Source organism: Oncorhynchus mykiss, chromosome 29 (genome assembly GCF_057628025.1).
Source record: "Oncorhynchus mykiss isolate SJ-2025 chromosome 29, ASM5762802v1, whole genome shotgun sequence".
Lineage (NCBI taxonomy): Eukaryota > Metazoa > Chordata > Actinopteri > Salmoniformes > Salmonidae > Oncorhynchus > Oncorhynchus mykiss.
In genome coordinates, this window is record NC_143050.1 from 17,404,636 (window position 1) to 17,415,678 (window position 11,043).

The window sequence follows — 11,043 nt, forward strand, 5'->3', positions numbered from 1 at the left end:
CCAACTCCCCCCATGCAAACTTTACATATAATTCCCCAATGAGACCTCTAAAAGTGTGAGCAGCCATGGAGGTGGGACACCTCAGTAAGATGAGGACGCTGCCTAGACCCACCAGTGACCTGAGTGGACCAGAGAGCTCCCTAGCTGTCCCAGCCCAAAGCCTCTGTCAGAGCCTGACAGGTGTTCTGTGTCTGTGTCAGTGTCAGTGTACAGCAAGACCCTCCCCCCTGATCCTGTCCTCCAACACAGCCCCATCCTAAATGAAATAATAAATAGAAGAACAACCCCCCCTCTGCCAAACATCTGGTCTCTACTCATCATGCCAAAGGAAGCCAGGCTTCCCAAAAAATATATAATAAAAAATAAAAAATGTATCTTTTATAATTTTCCTTCAATTAGCAAGAGGCTGAATGTATCTCACCACCACCCACAGGACAAAGCATCTGAGCGAAACAGCGCCCCTCTATTTCTCCATGTATAGGCCATCTATCTGATGCTGTCTGCTCCAAATGAGTATGACATTGTTGCCGCCTGTATCATTGAAGGCAAGGGAAGCCAGCGAGCATCTGGCCAGTCAACTGTTACCGAGCTCAACTGTGAATGGTCCTGGAGCACCAAAAAAAGTGGATTTGCTATCACTCAATCCCATTGAGAACATACATCATTGACAAAAAAACATGAATTGTTGCATCTCGTCTTCTGCATTTAACCCAACCCCTCTTTAAGGTGAGTCAACATGCTTTTCTACTTTTACATTGTATTAATTTAGCAGACACTCTTATCCTTAGCGACTTACAGAAGTGAGTGCATACATCTTCATATTTGTTCGTACTGGTCCCCTGTGGGAATTGAACACACAACCCTGGAGTTGCAACTGCCATGCTCTACTAATAAAGATACACACACGCACATGCGCACACGCACGCACGCACGCACACACACACACACACACACACACACACACACACACACACACACACACACACACACACACACACACAAAATTCTGTCCCATTCAAAATCCTATTTTCCCTAACCCCTAAACCTAACCCTAAAGCATACTCTTGCCCTTACCTTAACCTTAACCCCAAAATCCTACCCTTAACACTAACCCTAAACCTAACCCTAGCACCTAACCCTAAAACTAACCCTGACCCTAAACCTAACCCTAACCCATACTCTTACCCTTACCTTAACCTTAACCCAAAAACTTAACCTTAACACTAACCCTAAACCTAACCCTAACCCTAACCCATACTCTTACCCTTACCTTAACCCCAACCTTAACCCAAAAACCGAACCTTAACTCCAACCCTAAACCTAACCCTAAAACTAACCCTAACCATTAACGCAATTCTAATGGGGACTAAGAAAATGTCCCCAGTTGGTCAAATTGTTGTTCATTTACTATTCTTGTGGGGACTTCATACACACACACACACACACACTCACACACACACACACACACACACACACACACACACACACACACACACACATAGAGAAATCACAATCATGGACGGCCACATCATATTTAGCTTACTTTGATTGGACTAAATTGTGTTTGGTATCTTTTAGTTGTCGCTGTATTAGACTAAGCAGAGGTGATTTGATGATGTTAAAGTTGAAATGATGCTGGAATAGTGGAGGCAGCTCCTGTTTTCTTTGTGACTTGCAGTATCTCTCTGTGGTTCTATATCAATAGTTGTTTAGTGAGCCGAAAAGTCCAGAAACATTACCTTGCTTGACCATGCTGTAGGTCGTGTAACTGTCTGTTACATGCAATATGCTTTGTGGACTTCACTGGACAGATGTTGCTATCCGGTTTAGTGATAAAACAAAGGTGTAATAACAAAGGTGTGGTTGAACTTATTCTGCCACTGTGTCTTCTTATTGTCTCTGTCTTTAGGCCCTATATATATCACGGTTGCAAGGCATATTCATTAACAGGCTTGGCTTCCCCAGGGATTTTACCCATGCACCGCTACTGGTGCTCGCGCCCCCTGGAGACCGGGCATTTTACCCATGCACCACTACTGGTGCTCGGGCCCCCTGGAGACCGGGCATTTTACCCATGCACCACTACTGGTGCTCGGGCCCCCTGGAGGCCGGGCATTTTACCCATGCACCACTACTGGTGCTCGCGCCCCCTGGAGACCGGGCATTTTACCCATGCACCACTACTGGTGCTCGGGCCCCCTGGAGACCGGGCATTTTACCCATGCACCACTACTGGTGTTCGCGTCCCCTGGAGACCGGGCATTTTACCCATGCACCACTACTGGTGCTCTGGCCCCCTGGAGACCGGGCATTTTACCCATGCACCGCTACTGGTGCTCGCGCCCCCTGGAGACCGGGCATTTTACAGTCATTAAGTCTGAGAATTAGTCACAAGTTATTTATCAATGCTGAATGCCATGCCTTGTGAACTAAGCTGTGCGAGTCAGGGCTTTAGCTCCCAAACGGATTGTTTGTCTCAATCATTTGTTTCCTCTGATGTAATAGAGGAAACAGCAGCTACCAGTTTACAATAGCTACATAATACTATCATACCATCTGCATATCTATTGGTACTCGTTATGCGCCAATGAAACACATCAGACATTGGTGTGTGTGTCCACATGTATGTCTGAGTGTGTGAGCCAGTCTGACACATTCTGACACATCCCTGAGGCGCAAGCTCTGTTTTCCTCTGCAGACTTGTCACATCAATGCCTTGTTCCCTGAGTTCTCAAACTGAGTGTGTGTGTGTGTGTGTGCGTGTGTGTGCGTGCGTGCGTGCCTGTGCACATGCCCATATGCTTCATCAGCAGTAGCTGTCCTCTGTCTCTGGCGGTTTGTGATTAATTAGTAGAGAAGTATTCCATGAGTGACAACAGAACGGCAGTATTGTCTGTCTGTACAACTCCTCTGTCTCCTCACTGGGTCCTCACTGGGTCCTCACTGGGTCCTCACTGGGCTGAGAGGTTATAGAACAGGGGGATATTAGAGTTTCACTTTGACTCATGTAACCTGGTGAGAGTAGACCAGCATGTGTTCCTGTCCTCCAGTCTTTATCATGTAACCTGGTGAGAGTAGACCAGCATGTGTTCCTGTCCTCCAGTCCTGGACAGATTCACAATTAGAAAAGAGGGTTCTTTGGGAAGGGTGATGGTTCTATGTGGAACCATCATGACTCAAAGAACCCTTTGAGCCCTTCTTTGCTTTTTAAGTGATAAACAAAATGCAGGGGCGGCGGCTCATTCAAATATTTTGGGGCGGGGTTTGCACACCGCTCTTATTGCGCAAACACGAGTGAGAGTTTATGTCCAGTTTATGTCCATTCCAGTTTATGTCATCAGTTGTGTTATGCCTTTACATGTTAAATATGACTATATCCAATAACTGTGTCTTGTGAAAGACTCATTTATGGCCTTGTGTCAATTGAGAACAGTGGACTAAATCAGTAGTTCTCCATTTTCTCCTCAAGGACCCCCAGCTGCTCCAGAGCTAGCACAACTGATTCAACATGTCTATTAAGACAATAGTAACACCTATGGGATTGTCACAATGTCATATGGCTAATCAGAATAAGAAACGATGGTTCTTCAAGGGATCTAAAAATAACCTTTCAGATTGAGATACCATAAAGAAGGGTGCTGTATATACAGTTTAAGCTGTTATCAGTATGAAAAATAGTTGCCAAAGGTTTTGAGCAGGTGCTGTAATCAAATGGTGCTGTGCACAAATTTCCCTCAGCAAATAAGACACCTCTGCACACTAGAATAAATGCTTCCAGGTGTGTCTAGAAGGTTTTGACCCTTCATCAGGTCTCAATGGGTTAAACGTCGCTATAATGGATACTTGGAAGTGTATATTGTAGTGTGCAGTATTTTTTGCTGATTTTAGATGTTCAGTTCCAACATCAAGTAATTCACTTCTAGTAGTGGACAGGATATTGTTGAAAACATTTTTGTGTGATAACACTATACCGCCCTCTAGAGGTGTTGTATGTCTCATGCTCACCCCTTTGTAGAGGTGACCCAAACACATTCAAGGCAATGCACAGTATATCATAGAGCCATGGTTACGGAACTCCCTTCCATCTCAAATTATCCAAGCAAACAGCAACATTAGCTTTAAAAAACGAATAAACGAGCACCTCCCCTATCTGACCTAAAGAACTTGTATGTATATGTCAACTAATTATGTATGCAAGCATGAAATTGCTAAATGTGACAGAATGTAGGACTAGAGTCTTCAGTGTCTTCAGTGTTTTGTGAGTACAGGACCTTTATATTTGTTTTAAATGTATGTAGTTCTGCTGTTCTTGTCTATTATTGCTCTGTATAATGTAATGTCTCATGTTCTGTGTGGACCCCAATGGGGATCCTAATAAAATAAAACATTACATCATAAAACTATCACAAATGAATCAGGGATTATATATCATCTTTATTACAGATGTTGATTGAATCTGGACTGAATGTTAACTTGAGTCTGTAAAATGTATCACCTGGAGTCTGTTTGGACAGAAACTGTGTCATGGCAGGTCTATTAGTGCCTCTGTGCAGCAGGTATTGGCTGGCCACCTGCCCCAGAGAGAAGTATTTTTACAGAGTACATTTTAATAGGTCCATTTTTACTCTGAAGAAACCCCATTAGGAACATAAAGCCATGGAGAGCTGCAACACTGAGCTATTTCTTCCACCTAGCCAGGAGACTACTGTGTGTGTGTGTGTGTGTGTGTGTGTGTGTGTGTGTGTGTGTGTGTGTGTGTGTGTGTGTGCGTGCGTGCGTGCGTGCGTGCGTGCGTGCGTGCGTGCGTGCGTGCGTGTGTGTGCGTGCGTGCGCGCGTGTGTGTGTGTGGGTGTGTGTAGACTCTCAAATCTCCACTGTCTCTGTGGGTTTCTCTCTACAGGATTCAAGAACAGTACAGACCAATAGGTGTTCAACTAGAGGTTAAAGCTGCAGTTTAAATGACTCATCTGTGCAGAGTCATCAGTAAAATATTTAATACATACAGACATCTGCTCTGGGAATTATACTGTATACGCATATTAATAAGTCCTGATAAATACGTAACACCTTGACCACATGTCCAGTTTCAATACTCAAGAAAGAGGAGTGTGTCGTTTGGATGTTTGTACAGTAAGGCAATATAACACTATACGGTGCTTCAAGCCATCATCATTCGTAGTTTATGTAAACTCAAGCTATGTAAAGGAGGTATAGGATCCATAGTATCATATATGACTGCATAACCTGCCAAATAAAACAGTTATTAGACACCTACAATAACATTAAACTCAACATTTTATCATTTCCTAATCCCAATATCACCGTCACAAAGTAAGTATCACACATGTAGTAAACAGCAGAGTATTTATAACAGTATATTCAGGTTATAATTTAAATCCTCCTGCTGGTGGACAGATTATGACATCATCCTCTTCCCTGGTTGTTTACACTTGGCAGTGAATCAGCTGTCTGCCATCTTCCTCTTCCTCTTATATGTGACCTCCAAGCATATTTTACCACACTGTCCGAGCACGTCGCAGTTTGACCGGGGAAGTCTGTCCAATCCTCGGCACAGAGCCCAAAAATGGAACTGGTAATGGTTGAACAAGGCTCTATTATGCCATGGGTCTGTCTGTAGGCCTGGGGTCCTCCTCACCTGCCGCTGGATCTGCATCTGTAGGGGGACAGAACATGATGACTACACTCTTAGAATTAGTGGTGACGCGGGGAACCCTGGATATCCTCAAGGAACCCCTGGAGTTCCTCAAGGAAACATTGCTAGTCAATGGTTCATATTTGCACCTTCGGTTAGTTGAGGGGTTCTTGGAGGAGGAGCCTTTAATGGTTCGATGTACCAACGGGTTCCTGGAGAAACCCTGGAGTGGAGGCGTGGCTTAGTAACGGCGTGGCTTTGAGATATGTATTTTTTGGGCCACTCGTTAGAGTAAATGTCATTCCTGTTCTGTTGTGTTGTCATCACATGTTAAGGTTGAACATTTGGGAGTTTTTAGCTGCAATGAGGCTAACAGAGAGTTCCTCAAGAGCCTATGAAAATCCCGAATAACCTCTGTATGTAATCAGCAATGTTATAATTATTTATATTATATTAGAATATGTCATATGCATAGGTATTCAAGGGAAATGTTCATTTCAGTGTACAAACCTGAATGACAAGAGGCTGTCTGCGCTCTTTAAAAGTCCTTATTATTCAATAGTGTCTGTACAAACTTAACATGATGAACAGGACATTCATGCCAATGGATAACCAAAAATAACCTTTTGAATGCCAGGGCTCCAATAAGCCACACCTCCAATCTGATAGAATGCCAGCGCTACAATATATTATTAAAAAGGTTCAAATGTAACCCTCCCATCTCAAAAAGGTTCCGGTTTAAGCCTTTACACAGGGGCTCCTTGAAGACCCTTTTCAAAGGGGTTCCTCAAGTAACCAATTTTATATATGTTTCTTATCTACATTTTACAGAGTGGGATGAAATACAACAAAGAGGCAATATTTTGATACAGGAATGTACATCTTTATGAATAAACTCATACAGCCTTTTATTGCTGTCCTCTTTTGACCTTCTGAATGGTTCAGCTTCAAAATGACAGAACAAAAGAGATTATTTAATAAAAAATATTGAACTTAATACGGAAATGTCAAACGCTTAACTTACCAAATTGATCTGATAGGTAGTAGGCTACAGTACAATGGCATTTGGTAGATGCAACTTAGCCTAAGCTGCCTAAGCTAAGCACACAATGGAAAAGGTCTGGTAGCATCATTCGGATCATTTGTTGGATGAAAATGAAAGACATAAAAAGGAATTTGACAAAATGGCACTGTCCAACAGATGCCATTTCTGTGATGCGTAATAAACAAGCACCGCTTGAATGATAGCAGTTCGGTCAATGCCCTTCTCTTAACTTGGGAATTCAGTCATTTCGATAAGTGACCTTCATTTTTTTAGATGTAGTCATTGTTGACGTCTCGGCATATATACCAGAGCATGACGTATAGGAGGAGCAGGATGGCAAAAAGAAACAGAGTTATGAATGTGGCTTTGGTGACAGGGGACACGGACTGCATGACAGGGAGGACGGTTGAACGGAGCTGTGGAGCTTTCAGACTTCTCTGGTTATCAGGAAGCACCTGTCCCACAGCCAATCTAATAGGAAACGATTGTGCCATCTACAGTATACTGTATATATATTTTATTTTTTCTTCAAGGTGCTTGAGGTATGGTAGGCTATGGCTTGCATTCTATTAAAACTTAAACTTTAATTAGCTAAGCTACAAGGAGCCTATATCCATCTTCCTAATAATATTAGAATATCCAAAAGAGTCAACGTATCACCCCATTCCTCAGATTCATTTGAAGTTTAGTTCTTTATTTTACTTTCATTTATATTTGGGTCTGTGACTGCCCTCTCAAGATGAATCAGGTTAATTGGTGATGCTGGAGTACTCAGAAGCATCATCCTCATCCTCATATTCAGATTCAGATTCATCTTCATTTTCATCCTTCCCCCCCTCATCTGCGACACAAAACTCAGAGGGCAGTGGTCTGTTGGGAGCATCAAGGTAGTATGGAAGGGGACTTGTTGTCTTCGGCATGGGCACAGTTGTCTGGAGTGTGGGCTGGGACACACTTTGGTTGTTGGGCATATTCTCAGTGGGTACAGGAAGTGGTGCAGGTGCAGGGGATGCCATCCTATCAGTGGGTGACACCACAGTGGGTAATGTGACTGAAGTAAGGGGTGGCAGTGGGGTATTTGGGCCAGCACCCTCCAAGCGACGGACCCGCCCCACAAGCATCTCCACCAGCTGAGTGGCATGACTCTGATCAGTCCTGATCTTCAGGGTGAATTTGGCCTGGGTTTCTCTCTCTAGTCCATCACCTGCTGAGATGATCTCTATTTCAGTCAATTTCCTGCAAAACGTCAGACAGACTATGTTAACCTATATGCATGCTCACATATGGTCGATTTTGAAAAAATGCCTCCACGTCATTGTGACCCTACGTGACCAGACTTTGATCCTCTCTTACATTGCTGTAGCCCTCTGGGTTCTATTGCGTCTGACGAACCAGCAGCACACTGCTCCCAGCACCAGGAGGACGAGTAACAGAACCACCACAAAGATGATGAAGATGTCTGAAGCAAACCATTTGGACGCTGTTGCATACCTGTTCCCACTGGTACTCATGCCTGAGGTGTCTTGAGGACAGGGTGCCTCCTGGAATAGTGCCAGTATGCGTGGCGTATGCGAGACTAACGGAGGTCCAGATGTTTGTTGGTCCACTACTGTCTGTTCTTCAGTCACATCCATGTGTTAGTGAAGGGATAATGACCACTTAAACAGATCCATGCCGCTACATTTGATCTGATCACACATGCCCTCATATAGCCTGTGTCTTTCTCCCTCTATTGTTTAACAATTATCCATCAGCATTTCAAAACCAAAGAAACACACTGATAGCAAATAAGAACAGGATGAGAGACTACCTCCCTCATGGAATGGAATGTGTTTACTGTTATGATGTCACAATTATGTTTATCTTCCAGTGCAGACACCATAACAATAGAATCATTGAAACATACAGTATCTACCCATATTCATATTTTTTTATTTTTTATTTCACTTTTATTTAACCAGGTAGGCAAGTTGAGAACAAGTTCTCATTTCCAACTGCGACCTGGCCAAGATAAAGCAAAGCAGTTCAACACATATAACAACACAGAGTTACACATGGAGTAAAACAAACATACAGTCAATAATACAGTAGAAAAATAAGTCTATACACAATGTGAGCAAATGAGATGAGATAAGGGGGGTAAAGGAAATAAATAGGCCATGGTGGCGAAGTAAATACAATATAGCAATTAAAACACTGGAATGGTAGATTTGACAGTAGATGAGTGTGTAAAGTAGAAATACTAGGGTGCAAAGGAGCAAAATAAATAAATAAATACAGTAAGGGAAGAGGTAGTTGTTTGGGCTATTTATAGATGGGCTATGTACAAGTGCAGTGATCTGTGAGCTGCTCTGACAGCTGGTGCTTAAAACTAGTGAGGGAGATAAGTGTTTCCAGTTTCAGAGGTTTTTGTAGTTCGTTCCAGTCATTGGCAGCAGAGAACTGGAAGGAGAGGCAACCAAAGGAGGAATTGGCTTTGGGGGTGACAAGTGAGATATACCTGCTGGAAAGTGTGTAACCGGACAGATATATCCACAAAAAAAAATGCAGGATATCTAAGTACACAGTGCACAGCACATCCTTGAAAAATACCTATCGAAACGTTGGGTGTTTATGTGCTGGATCTAAATAAATGGAAATACTAAGCCCATACACTACCGTTCAAAAGTTTGGGGTCACTTAGAAATGTCCTTGTTTTTTAAAGAAAAGCACATTTTTTTGTCCATTAAAATAACATAAAATTGATCAGAAATACAGTGTAGACATAATGTTGTAAATGAGTATTGTAGCTGGAAACTGCATATTTTTTATGGAATATCTACAAGGCCAGCATCCCGGAGTCGCCTCTTCACTGTTGACATTGAGACTGGGGTTTTGCGGGTGCTATTTAATGAAGCTGCCAGTTGAGGACTTGTGAGGCATCTGTTTCTCAAACTAGACACTAATGTACTTTTCCTCTTGCTCAGTTGTGCACCGGGGCCTCCCACTCCTCTTTCTATTCTGGTTAGAGACAGCTGCACTGTTCTGTGATGTATGAGATCTTCAGTTTCTTGGCAATTTCTCACATGGCATAGCCTTCATTTCTCAGAACAAGAATAGACTGACGAGTTTCAGAATAAAGCCTGTAATCAAACCCACAAATGCTGACGTTCCAGATACTCAACTAGTCTAAAGAAGACCAGTTTTATTGCTTAATTAATCAGAACAGTTTTCAGCTGTGCTAACAGAATTGCAAAAGGTTTTCTAATGATCAATTAACCTTTGAAAATGATAAACTTGGATTAGCTAACAACGTGCCATTGGAACACAGGAATGTTGGTTGCTGATAATTGGCCTCTGTACACCTCTGTACACTTGCAGGCACATCCTTGGAACTGCTGATTATATATGTTTTAATATATATTCCATTAAAAAGTCAGCTGTTTCCAGATACAAAAGTCATTTACAATATTAACAATGTCTACACTGTATTTCTGATCAATTTGATGTTATTTTAATGGACCAAAGAAAATGAGCTTTTCTTTCAAAAACAAGGACATTTCTAAGTGACCCCAAACGTTTGAACGGTAGTGTGTATATATAGCGCATCTAGAAAAAAATATTACTTTGAATTTGGCTCTAGCTTTTGAACGGTTGGAGAACCAATTGTTAAGCGGAGGGACACAGGGGAACCCAAAAGCAGACTCAGATGAGGAAACAGTGATGAATCAAAATATTTATTGTTACACAGAGAGATATGGAGTGCAGATCCGGGGAAGCTCGGATGAGTTGCAGAAAACCAGATGTGGAGACTGAGGTTGGAGTTAGCTGAGTAGAACAGGGTGAACAGGTCCTGAGGGGAATCCAAGGTAGTGGTGGTGAGTAAAATCCAGAGTAAGGTAGTTGGGTGGTGAGATGTGGAACAGGAGACAGAGCGGTGACTGCAATGAGAGGATAAACAGTGTCAGGCAGGGAAACAGGCACAGCAGAGTAACAGGATCTTTAATAATCATACATGGCTAGAATCATGAGCTGACTGAGCAGAGATTACAATCTGGCAGAGTGGAACTGGCAGGACTGAGTATTTGTAGAGGTCTTGATTATGGAACGAGTTGAAGCTGGTTTGGATCTGCTCCGACTCCAGCACACCTGTCTCCAACCACACAATCACACAGAGAGGGAGAGGAAGAGAGTGTAACTGCAGGGCAAGTAGACACCGGATTAACACCAGAGGGCGTAGCAGGAGCAGTTGTGACACCAATAACTGAAAGCTAACACTCATGAACCTGGGAATTTAATCCACTATCCTGGTATTGCAAGCATGTATGCTCTATCAAGTGAACTACAGAGGACCACACTGATGTAT

General features: G+C 42.8%; 1 long non-coding RNA gene across 1 annotated transcript; it reads right to left on the reverse strand.

Moving 5' to 3' along the window:
- Positions 1-10,396: 10,396 nt before the first annotated feature.
- On the reverse strand, positions 10,397-10,838 carry LOC149970378 (uncharacterized). Its single transcript, XR_016493155.1, has 2 exons — positions 10,729-10,838; positions 10,397-10,618 (listed from the first exon to the last, which is right to left on the reverse strand). It is a non-coding gene; the product is annotated as an uncharacterized LOC149970378 (long non-coding RNA).
- Between the last annotated feature and the right edge of the window lie 205 nt (positions 10,839-11,043).